The sequence below is a fragment of the Cyanistes caeruleus genome, chromosome 1 (genome assembly GCF_971803275.1).
Source record: "Cyanistes caeruleus chromosome 1, bCyaCae1.hap1.1, whole genome shotgun sequence".
Classification (NCBI taxonomy): domain Eukaryota; kingdom Metazoa; phylum Chordata; class Aves; order Passeriformes; family Paridae; genus Cyanistes; species Cyanistes caeruleus.
The window spans coordinates 59,608,473-59,628,132 of NC_141701.1; the positions used below are offsets into that span (position 1 = coordinate 59,608,473).

The 19,660-nt window shown below is 37.3% G+C and overlaps 1 long non-coding RNA gene across 1 annotated transcript; it reads right to left on the bottom strand.

Moving 5' to 3' along the window:
• Positions 1-1,378: 1,378 nt before the first annotated feature.
• LOC147655531 (uncharacterized) lies at positions 1,379-19,040 on the bottom strand. Its single transcript, XR_015288501.1, has 3 exons — positions 18,902-19,040; positions 2,500-2,623; positions 1,379-1,560 (listed from the first exon to the last, which is right to left on the bottom strand). It is a non-coding gene; the product is annotated as an uncharacterized LOC147655531 (long non-coding RNA).
• Positions 19,041-19,660: the final 620 nt, after the last annotated feature.

The following is a 19,660-nucleotide window of genomic DNA, read 5'->3' on the forward strand; positions in this document are numbered from 1 at the left end:
GGTGAACACCAAATAAAAGCATGAGGTGAAAAACCAGAAAGAGCTCCAGCTCCGATGGCCTCGGGCAAGTTCTGTCTGCAGCAGTGTGAGGTACGGCCAGTGCTCTCTCCTGGGGCTGCTCCTCCGTGCCTCTGTAGCTCTCAAGATCTGTCATCTGCCCTGCTGATGGCATGCATGCCACCAAAATCACACATCTTGGTAGCCCAAATATCCTGATGAGGACTAAGCAATGGGCGTGATGGCACTCACTGGGTTAAGGAATGCCACCGTGGTGCCAGACCACAACTGATGTTATTTGCAGCTGTGGCAGTTTTGTGGAGGCAACATCAAGTGCCCCAAATAGTTGGCAAAGCTTTCCATAAAATTAAATATTGGGAAGAAATTTTTGTGTTCAATTTCTTGTGCAAGTCCAGTTGTAGGGACTCAGTGATGGTAGCTGAAAGAGCTATTTGTCAGATTCAGTGTCTTCTCTCTGTCTTTTTTTATTTTTCTGAGTAGAACTGAATTTTAATTAATTAGTATTAGTAAAACTGGTAATCAAAATACTGTGTTCAGCTATGCTACTTCTCCTCCCGCTGAAACAAGAATGTTTGTTGGGGCATGTTAATGATGCCACTAAGCAGAGAGGTAACAACAAGATTAAAGGGAAAAACATATCTTCTTAAATATTGCATAAATAACTGACTTTGTACAATTTTTGGTTAGTGGGATGACACATCCAGTGTTCAATGCTTAAGAAGAATGCCCCTTTTTCTAAACTAAAGAAAGTGTGAATTATACTCCATTGTTGTACAGCTTACACAGCTGTGGAAAGATTGGAATCTGATGCATCACCAAGAGAAATGATGTAAACTGGAAACATGACATTTCAAGGGAAAAAAATACTTAAAATTGAAAGCAGGGGGGAAAAAAAAGCTAGTTAATTATCTGCATGAAGTTGAATTTCCAAGAAGAAACAAAGCCCAACAGATGTTTTTGTGAATGCTTTTTAAACTTACTGTCAGCACCTTCATTGGGAAACATCCAAATTCAATGAGCAAATGAGTTTGGAATTAAAGTGAGTGTACTCATAAATTTGAGTATATTTTAATAATTTCATTATAATAGTCAAATAATAAAGTTTCAGCTCAGAACATTGAATCCTGTGAACCTGTAAAAGTCTTTAGAAATGAATAAACCTGTGAAGGCAAACCTTTACGGTTATAAATTGTAGTTATATAGTGATAGGTGTAAACTGTTGGAGAAACTTATCAGAGCTGAACTGCTGCCAGTGGCTAAAACTATCCCAGTAAAAAATGCCAGTGTGAGGAGTTTTTTTGTAGACTGGGCTTATCTGTGGTTCAGCTTTAACCCAAGGAAGTCTTTCTCTGAAAATAGCTCTGTTTTAGGTATACTTATTATGCAAACTGTACATATGTTGTTTTCAACCATGTGCAAGCTTTCTTTCTTGTGTCATAAGCCATTGCATCTCTTTCATTAAACTTGGTGTTTGTTACAAGAGTAATTGTAGGCCCTGGCTAGGTTTTTCTTCCAGAATTTTCAATCAAGCCCATTGAAAACCTGAAAAAAATTCAAAAAGTGCTTAGAAGTTAATAAAACAGAGAGTATTTTTCTAGATTCACTTTAAACAATATTCAAATCCATAAATTTAACAATGAACTCCTAAAATAATATTTAAACAGCAATTTTAAGATGGTAAGAAAAAATATTTAATTCACTATACTTGGAAATTCACATTAATTTTGTTCAAAGATAAGTTTTGTAAAAGCATTTCTGTAAATTAGCCTGTGTTGCATGATGTGCTGCTGTGTGTGTCCATAATAGCAGAAGACAGTTGTGGTTTTTTATTAATAATGTAGCTGGTGTATAATTTTTCCACCAAGTGTCAGCATCTCACAGCACAAGAAAACAGTGTATTCAAAAAGGACATGACAGAGGGAAGAATATTAAAGAGTCCTACTGGAGAAAGACTTCTAAGGGAAAATGTGATTTTCGTGACAGTAATAGCCCATCAATCATTGTTAAATCAGGTATATATTTAATACTAAAGGTCTTAAATTGAATAGCACTTCACATAACAACATTTAGTTTTACAAGTAATGAACCGTTCATCCCCATTACCAAAATCCCATGCAATAAAACTCTCAGAGAGCTGAACTTCACCAAAATGAAGGTAGACTGAACGTAAGAAGTGAAAAGCTCTGAAGACAATTATTTTGTTACTGAGTACATAAAACCCACTAAAACTGGCACAAATCTTTACAGGGGAAGGTAGAACACTGTGAGATTATCTGCGCCCTCGATTTTCCCCGTAAGCATCTGCAGAGCTCTGTCTTTATCCTCCCTCCACTTGCTTTAATACCTTCAATTGTAATAATGCACATGTTAAAAAACCCACAGCAAACAAAATGTACCCACCCTCTGCCCAAATGAAAACCTCAGCATGACAGCAGTTAAGCTTTCAGTGGACAGTGACAAGTGCCAGGCAAGCTGACCGACCGTATTTGCCTTGTTATGCTGCTTCCCATCTGCCTGTGTCCATCTGCTGCCTTGCCCATTATTCAAGGTCCTTGTAACAACCACCATCTTCTGCTGCTTGGCGTGAAAAGGCCTCAGCTTCACCCTGACATTAATAAACATTATTGCAGCTAAAACACTCTTATTATACTGTGGGGTCAGGTGGGTTGTTCGGGTTTTTTTTCCATTTGGCTACATCAGATTCTCATGCTGTGTATCTGCAGTTCACGACAATATTTGCAGAGTCTGTATTACCTATTTTCTAATGACAATTCCTACCTCCTGCTGGTTTGGCACAAACTAAGGGCCCCAGTACAATCTGATTTGCAGAGAGACAGGGGAGAATATGTGTCTTTACAATGACCAAACATGTTTAGTTCATGACTATTAATTAGCTCCTGCTTTTCTCATCAAATAGGAAAGAAGTTACTTAAATCGCTGTTTTCAAGTCTCATGCATGTCTTCAAAACCCGTCAATATGCGTAAGAAGTGTTGCATTTCTAAAATTAGGATTGCTTTGATGGAACTAAACTCCCAAAGTTAAAGGTTCCCTTTCAGCATCAGGCCTCTTGCTGATCCTGAAGGCTGAACAAGCTGAGCAGTCTCTCCTGCCTCACGAAATCTTGTGTTTTGCTCTGCTTGTGCTGAATGCTGGGAGTGGCACTGAAAATCATCCCATTTATTCAGTGGAAAGCATCTTTTGAGTGGGGAGGAAAAAGTGCTTTCAATGGGTGTTCCACTTGCAAAGAACAGCTTGCTGAATGTCATCTTGCACTTACAATCACTGAAGCTGCCTATTCAAAGCAGAATGTGTCTGCAATCCTTAACTCCAAATCTGGGCCGATGCAATCAGTCCCTTTCCCTTAACTTAACCGGCAGATCTACATCGACTTTAATGTCAGCTTAATCAGACTCTAAGCTCTTCAGGGAGAGGAACTGAATTTCCTGTGATATGTGGAATCTAGCTTGCTGTCAGAGATTTAATTCAGGGTGATAGAAGATAACTCCACCACCCCCCGGAATTAATTTTATTAAGTAGAGAGGAGAGTATTTTAATTATGACTTCTGTCATAAGGCTGCAGTTTAAGTGGAATATTTAGGTTAAAATAAAATAAAATATCTCAAGCATAACCTTGCATTTATGGATGCTCCACAGGTCTGTCACTCAGCACTGCATATAAATCAAGTCTGTTTCTTCAATAATACGTTGTTACTTATCAATGTCACATTCTCTGTTATTTCCCTTCCAAAGGAATTGTAGTGGTTTAGATTTGCCAATTTGAGCAAACTTCCTGAAATTTCCCTCCTCACCAAATGTCAATTAATGCAAAACCAGCACAGGAATGTATTTAAAAGGAAATTATTTTTGTGTTGTCAATTTCTCTGTCTCTGTATCCATGTCTTGAATATTGCATCACAAAGTAAATAAATAATTCTGCTTTATCCAGTAATTTTGAGAATAGTGATAGAGTGCACCATCATTACATAGCTGTATTGGGAAAAGAAATCTCACTTTAGGGTTAGATCTTGCAAATTCTTAATGTGGGATGAAGTACATACTTTTTTTTACAAGGACTACTTTTAAAAAACAGTGACATTAGTTGCAAAGTTTTTTACTGTATGAAGTGTCAGAGTGGGTGAATTTGCCTTTTGAACAGTGACCTGTTTTACCAGGAGCCTTTAACACATGGTGGAGTACTGCTCAAGGGAGGTGCTGTGCTATAAGGTCTGTAAAAGTGTCATTGTCTTTAGAAAATATATAATATAGATGTGCTGCCACCTGTCTTTTTTCCAAAGAAACTGTCACAGCCTTTCCATTTGAAGGCTGGGAGTTAAGTTCCCAGCTGTTGTGACCCAGTTCAGTGTCTAGCTTCTGCTTACATTGATAATTAACTTTTCACTTGTCATAAAAGGCTTCAGATTGAAACACTGTGAAAAGAGGTAAAAATAGTGGATGTTACACTTCTCTGGGGCAAACAGGCTTTGATTTATCATAGGATCACAGAATCATGGAATTGTTTGGGTTGGAAAGGATTTAGAGATGATCTATTTATTCTGGCCTTTTTTTTTTTATTTAACAAAATATGTAATTTGCTTTTTGCTCTTGAAAAATTAGTTTCATTGAGAAAAAACCCCAGCTATTTTCCTTAATTTTTCCTACGGTTAATCAAAGGGAAAAAGGCTGTAATAATGAAATAAATGCAAGTGATTTGGGAAAGGAAAATGTAATAATCATGACACCTCATACAAAGTTAATGCATAACTATTAGCACCTGATGAGCCCATTAGCTATATTGATGCAGAATATCAGTTTTATCTGTTATGAAACTGTTTTCTCCCCTCCAGATTAATGAAATTGCTAAATTTGATCTCTGTGCAGAATAACATGAAAAGATAACAGTAGAATTGTGTAAATATTGCCAATGCTCTCTAAATGCATTCAAGTAAGTTAAAAACCAACACATTAATTTTTCCATATTTCTCTACCATGAAGACAAAGAAATTATTGGTTGAAGCTTCCCATCAAGTTTTTTGGGAAAATATCCCAAGGAGCCAAGAAGCCTGAGGTGAAACTACTCACTTTTGAAGTAGCACTTTTATTAGATGGAGACTTTTCAGGATCCTAAAAAAGTGAAGAGGGCTCTTCAAGCCTTGTCATAGCCCTGGCACAGAGTTCAATTAACAAGCCCAGCCACTGACCACACCTCTCTCTTCATTACTGGAAAGGATCATGCATGTACAGTGAGTTTGGCAGTGACAGGATAAAATCAAAATTTTCATTCAGCCACGGTCAGGAGCTTAATCCTTCTAGGAATTATGCTTCAGGTAGAGGACTTAACATTCCCAGACAAACAAATACTATCTACAAGACAGAATCTTCTGGAGCTCTCTAGCTCTTTCAGGAATGAAGCAGCCATAAGGATTTTAATTTTTGGAGGATAGAAAAAAGACACAAGGTCTGGAAGATCTACAAGATTTCTGCCCATCTTTGCTCATAAAAGACACTCAGGCACATGCTTACAGCAACTCCAGTGGGATTCAGTCATGTGTTTTAAGTTGAATATCAGTGGTGTTTTGAAGGTCAATAAGCACATATACTCAGTGATCACACAGTGACTAGTTCTAGCTTCAGTTCTGAGATGCTACTGACTAGGTAGAAAAATGCTTTTTTAATTGTTAAAAAAAAACCAACTAACATTTACAACTTTATTGTCCCAAGACAAAAACATGTTAAATTGAATGCTTTGGAGTAGGAGGTTGGAGATCAGTCAGCAAAATTTATTTTCAGCCCAGGCAGTACTCAGCCAATAATGAGAGGCAGACAAGCACCTAAGTGTAATTATCTCAATTATGGTTTCAATGTACAGATTGGTATAGAATAAAAGTGCAGTGAAAGCTACATCCCACACTGAAACCTGGGAAGCAGTCATTAAAGAGGGGAACAAAAGACTTTTACTCACCAAAGGAAGGTTTTCTCTACTAGCTAGTTATATATAGGCCTTGGCCAAAGCTCTGTTGCAAGCAATATATACATATTGAACGAGAGGAAACAATCCTGGTTCCCATTAAGAAGAATGGGCTGATTATCTGCTGTATATGCATGGATTAACATGAGTTTTGGAGCACAAGAATAGGTTCATATGGATGTCCTTGAAGGACTGAAGGGAAGGAGAGCTAGTATTCCAACGAAGGATAAGAAGGGGACAAGCAGAGATCTAAACATAACTGAAGATGCACTGAGAAGGTGCTTCCCCATAGGAAGCTAAAAACAGCTTAGTGATGGGAAAGACTTTAGGTGGAGGTTACTGAACAGGTGCAATAGGAGTGAGACAGGAGGGAAAGACCCAAGCCACAAATGAAAAACAGAAATAGCGTTTGCATTAATAAGGATGAAAGATTTGTCTTCCATAGCTTTTCCTAAGATACACTAGAAAGGTTTTTTTCACTTCTACGTGTATGTATCTCTTTTTTGGCAGCAATTTGGAGCTGTGCTGCCCCGGGTCATGGATGCTTGTATTTGCATTCTACTGTAACTGAGGTTGGATGGGATTTAATTTAACTGTAACTGCATGCCATTGGTAACCTAAAAAAAATTGTTTTAACAATGGGTTACCTCAACAAATCCCTGCCTCCCTAGTACCTATTCCTATACTCAGAGGGTGACAGAACAGATGACATTTCAGTAGCACCAGTCAGATGGAGAGTTGCACCACAGACATCAGGAGAAAGTCATGGTTAAATGTGAGGCTTGCAGGGAAAATGTCAGTGTCATTATTGGTTTCCACTGCATTAAAGGCTGAAAGAATCTTTTAGGAAACAGAACAAAGCCACATGCTCTACAAGCTGCTCTGCAACTTTGGAGCAAAAACTATATAGGAGATGAGGCATAAATATTTAATGAACCAGTAAAACTACAATATGATCTTCCAATGCAGCAAGCTCTTTCCAAAAGCTTTGCAATGCATTGCCCTTAAAAGCCCCCAGGGGCTTTTCTCCTTTTTGAACAGTGGAATGACATGAATTTCAAAAGCAGGAGATTATGTAAAAGGAAGAGAGAAGATGTTTCATTCAGAACCAAAATGGCAAAATCAATGTATTTAGCTGATGTTTAGACTTCATATTTATCTGTAATATGAGAGTCCATAATCTGGAATTGTTTCCATCCTCTTATTCTGCCTTTCTTTCTGTACCTTTCTGAAAGTGAAGGCCTTAGTGTAGATCTCTGATGCTCAGAAATGCAAAGAAAAGGGTTTTTGTTTAACATTTCTGTGTTCTGCAGTAATTTATAAAAACAAACAAATATATTGTTTATTAAATTTAAATTATTATTGCAGCATTTCTTGCAAGATGCCGCCAAGATTGTATTTGCCAATTATAACAGCAGAGTTGAAAAACACACTAAGGGCCATTGTGCAGAAGACAAACTAGACAAATTAAGGAATAAGTGGATGGAAAGATAGATGAAATTGCTTGTTTAAATACTCAGTTTACTTGTGACACTGGCTGCAGAAAATGTGGCTCTTCCTGAAAGAAAAAAACAGACCTAACTGTCTATCAAGTTTTGCAAAAGTTGGCCACAAATCTGAAATCTGCAGTTAATCTCACCCAAATTTCACAAACTAAAGTCCCACACAGACATTATCTGGGGAAAAACTAAAATCATGAAACAACCCACGTTCATCTGTTTTATTTGTTTTATTAAACTGCTTCTTCATTCCTCACTAGTTCCCTTCATCCTAGTGATATCAGTCCCCAGATCTTGAAATCTGTAATATTCTGTACAGAAATGAGCTTACAAACAAAATCATCTGTGGATCAGATGACCCTCTCGCTATAAGGAGATTGTCCCTGAGGGACACAGTCTGTGGGGATGAGAAAGCATCATGTGTTACATAATCCCTAAGTGTTAGTTGATGCCTCCAGCCATGAGTAAGGCACAGTGGCAGACTCTAGATAAAATGTACCAAGAAACTTGAACAGCTCAGTGTGGGTAGGGAATGTTAAACACTCTTGATAAATATAGAAAAATTAACCAAGACAATTCCTAGATGTATCCTGTACCTGCTAAAGGTACATCACCTGAAACACCAGATTCTAAGGCCGAAATGCCTACACAGTGTTCTAGCATATGAACAAAGCAGATCATGAAATTCAACAAGGTTTCAAAAAAATTGTTTCTGCACTTGATTTTGAGTGCCATGCAATAGGGACAGGGCCAAGATGCATTTCACCAAGAAGCATATTTGTCTTGGTATGTGGCTTGTACATCTATAAAGTTGGAGGAGTAATAGCTTTGGGCCTGCCATCAACAGGGAATAGCTCACTCCATTCTTTACACTTCATGAACTGGAAGATACAGTATAAGGCACTCCTGCCTACTTATTTTGTGAGAAACTCTAGTCTGTAGTGGAGAGTGTTAACTGAGAAATGTGGTGCAATTTCTTTTCTAAATTCCAGTATTATTGTTAGAAAAGTGGGAGGAAAGGTAAAGAAATAAATTAAAGATGAGATCTTCTGTCACAGGTTTTCATTTTTAAAAAAAATTACCCCACAGAAATTGTATACCCTTTACTGTCTGGCATACAATACCTGGTTTTAGTCTTCAAAGCAGATCAACAGGAAAACAAATTGATTTTTTTTTTTTTCCTGCTAGGTGGATATGCATTTTCCACATTTTTCTTTCTAAAGTTAACATATGACTATTGCTGCATCTGGTGACATCCAACTGTGTCAGGTTACTAAACCTCTAGCCAAAGAAATCTAGCCAAAGCAATCTAGCAAAACAAATCTCCTGACAAGATCTGGGAACAAATTGGGACTCTGAGATTTTCACTTCAGGAAGCTTTTCCAATATGTTGTTTTGAGGCATGTGAGAGTCACTTTCCAGTCTGGCAGCTTTGGAATTACTCTTAGATGCATGGTAACAAGTCCAGCTTTCGCCACTCTTGGGTGAAGCACAGGAGCGCATCTTAGCAAACAGTGGTGTGTTGGAATTACAAAAAGTTACCTCACTAATCAGCCTAAGGTCCATGTAAGGTATGCATAATGAGCACAGAACAGGCAGAGTGAGGAATGCTTGCCTTGTCTGAATTATCTGCACTTCAGTGCTGTTGCCTGTAATACAGTGGGACTGCTGCATGAGCAAGCAGGATGAAGAAAAGTTACATGTTGTCCAAATCTCTTCTTCCTGTGGAGATTCACCTATGTTTTAAAACATTCCTTTCACTTTAATGGAGGCTTCTGCCAGAAACAGATCCTTCTGCAATGTTGAAAGAGAGAATACAATTCCACCACAGGTCCCACCTTTCTGTGCTCTGCAACTGGCAGATAGCAGCACACTCTCCCATCTCGTCACTAGGGTTTTCCTTTAATTGAACATCTCCAGAAATGCAACTTCTTGGTCTTATGTACACCCACAGCGTTTTCCTCCTGGTGCAGAACAAGTTGGAGCAATATATTTGTTTTTAACACCAATGTCACGGGCCAATGCCATGACATGCTGGCACCTTGGCTATTCCTGTCTGGCCCAGGAAAAAGAGAATGAGAAGTCAAGCTGTTCTTGCTGGGCAGAGGGATAGGTGTGCATTTTTTGAGTCTCTTGGTCCAGCTTAGACACAGAAAATGGGTCATTGTGAAGCCAAATGTGTCCCATCTGAAATATATCCACAGCAATTCGGCCTGTTAGTTTATTTGTGTCCATTTTCTACACCAAGGACCTTACTCGCTTGTGATACTCTGAAACGTTGAATGGGAAGGGTGGGGAGAAAACACTGACTGTAATGGACAGTAGGTGAAGGAAGGACCCTGTAAATAACTACACCAGAGCATGAAACATTCTGCCCCTCTTGCCCCAAAGAAAAGTAAAATCCCTTCCAAATGCAAAGAATTAAATAGTGTTAAAGGGAACACTATCCAGGCCTGTCAGCTATCCTTTCCTTGGATACAGGAGTGACACTTGCCGGAGGACGTTTCATTCTTTCTCTAATGTTTATTCGTTAACCAAGCGTACTCATTAATTACATGTGTCTTGCTGGGATTTGCAGTCACTCAGAGATGAACAGTAAGAGAACAGAATAGGAATAACTGTGTCATAAGCAACTCTTGCCAAAGTACATTTAAAATTACTGGGTCTAAGCAATTATTTCTTTTCCAATGAGAATCATTAAACATGAGATTGAATTTTAGAAACAGGCATAGCAGACTGTCAATGGTCTCAAAGCATAAGCAGCAATTTGAGCAGTTATTCTCTAAGGTGAAAAAAAATGTATGGGGAAATGGGGAAAAAGTCTTAAAAAATGTTCAGCTGAGGATTTTGCAAACAAGTTAAGTCTACAGGTGAAAATTCGATTATTAGCAATTAAAATACATTTAAATTTTAAAATACATTAAAATTGTGGCACTTTGCAATATGGAATGGTGGTGTTCTGTCAAAGGTTAGACTTGATCCTGGAGGTCTTCTCCAACCTTAATCCTATGATTCTAAAGTGTACCTAGGGAAAATGAACCGAGTGAATGCATGGAAAAATATAATGCTTTCACCTGGAAGAAGTTATGATCTAAAGATATCATAGAAAGGCAAGAAATGGATGATAAAAGCAAAGGAACAAAACCAAGTGAAAGGCAACTGCACTTATTTTCTGTGGACTCCATTCATTATCAAGCCAAAAAGGTAAACCCTATGCATTTAAATAGTATTTAACAACTGCAGAAAAATGGAAATAGAAAGCTTGGGGAAGAGTGAGCAGTCAGTGGCACTTAACAAAAGCTGAATGAACAAATGTCTGAATAAAATGAAGTCTCTCGTCAGCTTCTAATTCCTTTGTTAGCTCCTTTAGCTCACAGCTTTAATTTGACACCCTCAAAGTGATATAATGTACAATAAATACTAGTAAATATGCTTAGAATTTCAGAATATGCTGAAACAATTACCGTCACTTCTATTTTATTCTATTTTCTATTACCCATCTCCAAATATTCTAGTGAGAGATGCAAATATTTTTGAAATACAATACAAATTTTTACAAATAGGAGGGGCAGCTCATTTTGATGGAAGTCTTCTTGGGACACTGACAGATACCTGACATAGTAGTTCTTAATGGCCATGTGACTTCTTGTTTCCTTGCTGCCTGTGTAAACAACCCTTTGCTAAGAGCAAAATACAAATCCAATCCTCCATACACCCAATATTTATCATCTCTGAGGAAATTTCACAGTTCAGAAAGCAGCATCTTTGTTCATACAAGTTTTTGAAGTTTTGAAAATAAGCAATAAAAGAAGCGCTTTAGTCTAGCAACAGAGATATAAAATTGCCTTTTCTATTTACTTTCTGAGAGAAGGAGCACCATAAAATTTGATGAGTTTTTCCCAAACCAAGCTAGTAACTATAAAATGAATAAATCTAATTTTCACTACTTTGTCTACAGAACTTCAATACGGGGGGTGATTCTGTCTGGGTTTCATCTTCGATTTTGCACTGAGTTAACTAAAGCCATGACAACGATATGTAGTGATGATGAGATACAAGCTGTGTCTCTCAGAAGGAACAGAGACTATCAGTGTTGATATCTAACACTATTAGTATTGAAATCCTACTTAAATTTGAGAGTATGAAAAATCTTCTAATGGAAAAAATTCTGACAAAATCTAGAAGTGTCTTGAGTTATTGCAGCTAGAACACAGCCTGAAATCAGATCCAGAGATCTTGGCTGTCATTTTCTAGTGCATTAATTAGTATGTTAATCTTTCCTTCTGAACTCTTAATGAGGCCCAACTTCCTCTGCCCACACAAAGGGAGAATCTTGAATATGACTTAATAGTTAACAGAAGTGTGAGTCAGTACATTCATTATCCTTAATGTCAGTCTTTTTCCCAGAGCAGGAAACTAAGAAACCCATAGCAAAAAGGTGGAACTTCTGGAGAGAAGAGCCTGGAGACATGCTGGCCTTTCCCCCAACAGCTGATTTAGGAATGAATTTTGAAGACAATAACATTTTGCTACAATAATCTTTAGCAACTGTTTTGTGTCACAGTTACACCTTAGGGAGACTGTAGGTTTTCTCCTAGGCATCTGTGCTCCATTAGCAGATATAACTCCAAAAGGTTCATGTAATTCCTGTAAAAAGTTGGAAAGGAAAATCTGAGCAGAAAGAAAGAGAAATACAAGTGGAAATTCACGAGTCCCTGTGGTCTGTCAAGGCAGTAAATTTATTTCATATAATCCTAACCCTTTCAAGGTAAAAGTGATGGTCGATATTCTTCTGCTACAGCAGAATCACAATTTTAAATGTCTGCAGTAGCAAATTGCATAAAAAGCATTAGTTTACCTTGCTGCTAAGCCCTGCTGCTTTATTAAGCCTCTGAGGTCTCCTACCACTCTCTGCACTGCCCTAAATAAACACCTCTGTGCCACCTAGTGCCTTTCCTGGACGTGGTTTTCCATCTGACACCTGCTGAACCCTTTCTCCACTGGTTTAAGCAGTTCTGTGGTATTTGGTGGCACATGATCACAAATGAGACACCAGTTCTGCAAAACATTTAAATGCTATTATGCTCTTGCTCTCCTGAAAAGTGCACCTGAACATAATGCTGGTGTAGGTACTGTCCTTCCTGAAAAAAATAAACTGGCAGGTATTATTAAACTCTCAGGTTTAATAATATATATACTAATACTATGCAGGTATTATTAAGCTCTCTACCTCCTAAATTCTCTATCTTGCACTGATGCTCATGCATTTACATTAGACCTGCAGAATAGTTTAAATACATGTTAGATGATGATTTTTTGCAGCTATTGTACATGTTTGTCCAAAGCTAGGCAATTATTTATTAGCTTTAAACAATTTCAACTAATTGAATATTTATGCAACTCTACACTTTGTCCCTTATCTTTGCATTGAATTTATCTACTTAACTTACAGTATTAATTTATATTGCCTACAATTAGATGGCTTACATTTATGATGTTGTCAGGTTGGCTGTCAAAGATTTTTAGTTTTGATCTATGTGAGGCTCAGAAGTGTTATTGCTATTGCATTTGAATTGTAAAGTATAGTGTTAAAATTTAAATTGTGAAATGGCTTGAAACCAAGTATAAATTAGGGAGAAATTACTGAATTTTTTCAGGATCTTAGTAATTTTACAGAATTGTTTTACATAGATTTGATTTACATACAGAATTCAGCTAACAGTTCAACCCTGAAAGCAGTACTCACAGCCATTTCTAAATTGGAAGAGAAAATAAAAATTCAGAATCCAGTCACTACAGATAACATTTTTTTGTATATATATTTTTTCGTGTCTAAAGGTAATAACCTATAACCTAACACTTCATATTGAATTTGATTCATAGCTATTTTATTGCAGACACGCAATTATATGGCCAGGAATTTATGCAATATTTTAGCACAGAATTTGAAGGGAAAAAAAAGGCATTTTTAGAATGAAAAACATCAAAATGCTAAAATGCTATTAAATGCTGGTACAGTACAATTTTTTTAACAGACTTTTAACTTTCATTATTTTACTTTTGTTATTTGTGAAGTTTTGGCTCACTTTTGAGCTCATTTTATATAGTAAAAACTAGAGTTTTGATGTTGTGAATCACTTTCTGAATGCTGAAGGCATTGTATTTTTATTACAATATCTAAATATAGAAGGGATTTTGAAATAGTTGCTCTCATCCTTTTTTTCAGCAGTTTCTGTGCTGAAATGTAGATGACAGCACAGGATAGGAAGCAGAGTCTGAAGAAATGTTGACAGAAACAAGGAAAACATTTTTAAAATTGGAATAATTATATAAAGCTGAAAAGTTATTACATTTTTGCTGTAGAGTTTATGAGGCTTTCTCCATCTTTTCTGTCATTCTTTTATGACCACTAGTCAAGGAAATACAAACTCTCTTGATCGTTGTTTACCACATTACAAAACTTTGATGGTCCTTGACTACATCATACTTACAAAACAAGCCCACCACAGACAGAAAACATATTAAGTCAAGATTTCTGAAGTTAAGAAATGCAAACATAGGGGTCATCACTGTCCAACCACATAACTGAGTGACATTTTCCAGTGGTGCCCCTGCCCCATTCAGCACACAGCTGGGCAGTGCTCTGCAGATAGACAGCAATTCAGTATTTTGGTGATGATTTTCCCCACAAGGTTCAGGTAATGCATTATTCTGCCTTATTTATCACATTTACACTAAACTACAGAAACAGTCTTCTAAAGACAGAGCTCTATTTTCTTATGATCCTTTATGCTGCTTGTGAGCACAGCACTAGGATGTTTCACAGCTCACTTGATACTTGAAGAGGAGAATACAGTCAGAAACTAAAGAGAGATGTTTCTATTCATTTGTGTACCCAGCCTGAATTGTCTACAGCTTGTTTTCAAAGTATCTAATGCTGCAATGTCACATTTTGAATGCAAAAAAGCCAAGGTCTCTTTGGCTTAGTTTGTGCTTGTGGTACAGAGTGACTGAATTCAACGTAGCCCATAGCATTTAACAGTCTCACTTAGCAAAACTACACTTCAGTGAACAAACACAGTGTGATTACATAAACTATCATGCTATGTAACTAGCACACTGTGTGCCCACAAGAAAAGCAGTCAAGATTGGTACAATCTTCCTCCAAAATTGCAAGAATGACAGTGACAGCTACAAGAGCCTTTCATGGCCACGGGTATTAGCTTCCCGCAAAAATTCTGAGGTCACTACTGCTTTTTCTGTCACTCAGCCCACAGAGTAAGGTGCAGTGCCTTCATTGTGCTGTACTTCAGGGCAGATATGATTGGAGATTATCCTCACAGAGCTTTTTCGTTTTCTGGCTTTATGTGTTAACATTATTCAGAAAGCTCCACATTTTAATTTTTCCAGTCTATGCAAAAATGATCTTACTCAAGCCCTCTGAAAAAAAACTGTTACAAAATCAAGGAATGGAAATTTCTAGCCTGATTGCCTTGCTTTCCTAAAAGTGAGAAATAATTACAGTAAACATTGTCAACAAGCCTAAAAGGACATGTTGCAGGCCTTCTCTCTTTGCATTTTGGAAACTTCCACTGTCATTTGATTATTAGCATGTATGTGTGCTGCTGCAGCACAAAGGAGGATGGACTTAGAATTGTCTTTCTCATTTTTCTCACATAAAATTAATAAGTTTCGAGATACAAACATACTATTTGTTTTCATACATGGTTTTACTGCATTAAGATTTAAGCAGCTCTCTTGTATAGAACTTAAATTTAAATAAACAGTTCTTCTGCAAGACATTTAGTTAGATATTTTATTATTTACTATTTATTTTACCTCATAACAACTTATTCTGGGAATTGGTGTTTATGTGGATCTCATATTGTGACAAAAGGAGCAGTTGACAAGATGCAATCACTCTACAACACAAAATCTGAAACATTTTTGGTTCTTTAAATGTAACACAATACAAAATCAAACCAATACAATTCACTTCATTAGGCAAGAGGAGAGACCTTTTTGTTCACCAGATGAATTTTTACTTGTGTCAAAATTCAGAGGAGTCTAACACAAGCAGTTCAAATGATGTTGCCTAAAAGTAGAACTTTCACATTTTGTAACAAGTACTGCACTATTTCATGTTTACCAAATGCAGCTGGCAGCCTGTAAGTTTAGGAGAAAGACCTTTCTACACTGGAAGAATGGGTGTGAATATGCAAACTGGGACTTGTAGATTGAATCTAATCAAACAGCCAGGCCTGGTACAGTCTATCATTTTGAATCAACCAACATCTTCTTCCAGTAATCTTATTATGCCACTAGCACAGCATATAAATATAATTTAAATCAGTAACTGAAGCATGTTGAAACTGCTTCACTGGTTTATTGTATCTGCTTCTCACATTTTTAAGTTTTAGCTTTTATATCTGCTAGAAAAGCATATGGTTTCCAATAAACAGATCAAAAAAGCTAGTAAAAAAGAAAAGAAGAAAAAATTTTGATTTCCATACATGTTGTTCAATTTCCAATTGAGTGTAGAAAAAATTCTTTCACGTTTAAAGCACAAATCTCTGAAATTCTCTTTCTTTTAGCTGAGGAAAATTATTCTTTCCTTATAATTTTGCTGATCCATGGCTTGGTCAGCATTCATTTTGCACATAAAGGATTGTTTATAGGATTTAATGATAACCTTCTTAGGGGGAGAGAAAATACATTTCTTTATATTACAGAGGGTGGTTGCAGCTGTGCTCCTGAACTTCAGAACATTTGAATTGCTTACAGGGAACTTGAAGTACTTACTGTGAAACTGGCTTTTAAAACTCAGCAGTTTTTCCCTACTTCAGTTCTCCTTTGATCTGCTGAACGCCCAACCTGCATTATTTTTAAATGTTCGTCAACAAACTTCCAAATTCCAGTCCAATTAATTTCTTGCCTAACTTTGACAGAGCTTCTCATTTAACTACATCTGTCTCACTGTGAATGAAAGACTAATTTTTGAGACTAAGACTGAAAAGAAGTAGTGTAACCATCTTTTTTTTTTTTACCTACTGCATACAATTCAGCCTCAAGCATTAGTCCCAGCATGTAAAACAAGTTAAAACCTCGGGAAGGTCTTTCTAGAAGCTTGACTTCAATGGATAAAGTTTTAATGAAATGACAGTATTTCTCCATAGTTTCAATTAAACCAACCTTGAATTAACAAATATTGTAATGGTAAACCCAACTGAATAAATCAAGCTAGAAATGAAATCTATTCTTATTCAAATTTCTGAAAGTGATGTAGGTTGCAAAAGGTCCAGCTTACCAGCTGTTATTAAATCACTCAGAAGACGATGCCTGTGTACTGAGAAGTAGGAATCTGGATGAACAGTATAAGACTGAAACATTAACCAGAGATGTTGGCACAACAAGAAGACCTGGATTTGTACATTTTATTTAAGAGCAGTGAATTAGCATATTCTGGAAAGTTACAGACCCATATACAAACTTCATTCTTCCACCAGTACCATAAATGTGAAGTATACATTTTCACTAGACTGAAACAACCTGATTGTTCAGCAGTCTTGTGCATGGCATGCAATGCTTTAAAACTTCTTGCTCTGGGACCGGATAGGAACATTTCAAAGTACAGGCTTGCCATGAAGCAGTGCAACCTCCTTTAATCTCTGTTTGCCAACAGCTTTATGAGCCAGGTGCTACTCATCTCACTGCATCATGTTGGAAACTAAATGTCACTTCAGATCAAAGTTAGGCAAGGAAAAGGGATTGTCAGAAAACATAAACACAGCACAAGTCATGTTAGGTAACTGCATAACAGAAAGGATGAGAATTTTAGGTTATCTATGGTGAATAAGTATGCAAACTTAATCTCACCAGTGGGTAGTACTTATCCAAGCTGTTCTTTCTCATTAGACAATTACCAGCTCTTAAAACTGGCTGAAGTCTTTAAGAGCCATTCCAGACCATGTGTGAGCATGCAAACCTACACTGATTAGATGCTATCCCACAGCATTTGCAGCTGCTCTTTAGTTGTTAGAATATTGCAAGTCCAAGTATTCTAACAAGAACAAACGTTGCCAGTCTAACACCTAAACATTAAATTGATTTCAAATAGTTACAATAGTGTGTTTCCCTTACTTGGGTTCTTTCCCTGCATTCGTTTTCCCTGTTCCTTTTCCCTGCATTCTGACTTCTGAATCAACTGCAAAGGAAACAATGAGACTGTGAGGTTTCAGTCAGGTGACACAAACCGTTGATGACTTTTAGGAAAAAACCCATTAGTATCTGAAAGGTCACATTAGAGGGATGAGACTTTGAAACTTTAACAAGAATTATAAATATTCTCTATTTCCTCTTGAACACAGCACCATCACAAACCCTACCCTACTGCTGTTGTCACTGGACTATTTCTCTGGCAGAGGAATTCTATTTGGTGAGAAGAAACATTTTTGCTCATAGTAAATGTTACATTTTGAAGCATCAGTTTATAGCTGTCAGGAAAATAATAAGATTAGAGGGAGTTGAAGATCTGCAGATGTTTCTGGTAATATTATACAGATCCAGTGACTGTACTGTGTAATATTTACTTTAAAAAAACATACCACAGCCCTCAAAATATGCTTATCCTCAAAAGGACAGTACATCACTCAAAAGGCATGTAGTACAAGAATTAAAATCCAGAAATGAATGTGAGATCTATCAGTACTTCTACTTGCTAAAGAAAAGTTTAAAGCTGAACCCTTTGACAATGAAGATTTCATTTTCCATGGTAGTGGTGCCAGTGCTTTTTACCAGATTTTATAAAATTCTGCATAGATTCATGCATATGTGTGCAAATAGTGGAGGGTTGTGAGAACACCATTATAGAAAATAAGACAAATATGGGTCACTCATCATGTAATATTATAATAATAGTATCATAAGATAATATTAACCAGATCAAAAAAAAAAATTAGTTGCAATGCTTTGAAACACAGGAGAAAAGAGGGCTATTTCCTTGTAAAAGATCAGATTGTGATTTTTCTCCCTCATCAGTCCTAAGTCCCACAGGCCTGAATTCTACAAGCTTGGGGATAGTCAGAAAAATCCTCAGTGAAAGCTCCTACACAGAGGCCCAAAGGCATAAGAAGTCTATGACACATATAAACAGTAGAAAAATACATATACATGCATATATATACATTTATACACACAAGCATATGAAAGCAAATCGTACCAGTTATCTCCAGAATCACACATTGCCTCCACCGTGCCATGTTGCCATTGCACATCAACATTTATTAACACAGAATGACAAAGAAAGTTTTTAAGTGAGATTTCTGAAGCTCTGGCAGGAACAGAGTTCACTTCCTCCAGTGCAGAAGGCTCTTCCAACACACAGCAAAATAATGGAAAGTACAGAGGAAGGGGTATTACCTTGGAACAAGAAATGCAGCTCCACTGGAGCCCATGAAGGTGTCAGATGCATGGTTGACCTTGAAATGTGGTATTAGTGAAGAAGTCAGGCTGATGGAGTTGGCATCTGGAGCTGGTGTAATATTTCCTGTGCTGGATGCTTCATCCTGCAAAAAATCATTTGTTCTACTGGATCCTAGATTTGGAATTGAATGCAATGTTATCAGGGAATGAAACTGCATTGCCAGTCAGGGATGTTTCCATTAGTTTGTTCTTCTGCAGGGTATTTTGGCATTCATTGTGCATCCTGTGAGTGACTGGGCAAGTGAAAGATGGAAGAAAGTTGGATTAGGAGAAGGAATAACACTGAGTGAGGGGAAGACTACTGTCCCAGTAGCTGATCATGTGGAAGAGATTGTCCTACCAGCCAAAGCAAATTGGATTTGTTTTGGCTGAGACATAAAATCATGTTGCTATCCACCTATCCCCAGTAAATAGCATAGGTCTTGATCGAGCAGGTTATAGAGGGAGCTTAAGGAATTGTAACTTGGCTTTACACAGAACATGTGAGTGAAGGACTTGTCCAGAAACTGCTGTTTGCAGCTGGCACAGAATGACTGATTCCTGCTCTCTGGCCTGCTGTAGTGGGAAGTTAGAGAGAGGGATTTTGTGAGAGCCCATGTGGCTGTGGGGACCTGCTCTCTGGCAGAGTTGTCCCACTGCATAAATTTAGATGCTTGATGAAAGCACAACTCTACACCATTTGCTTCTGTTGTCTCT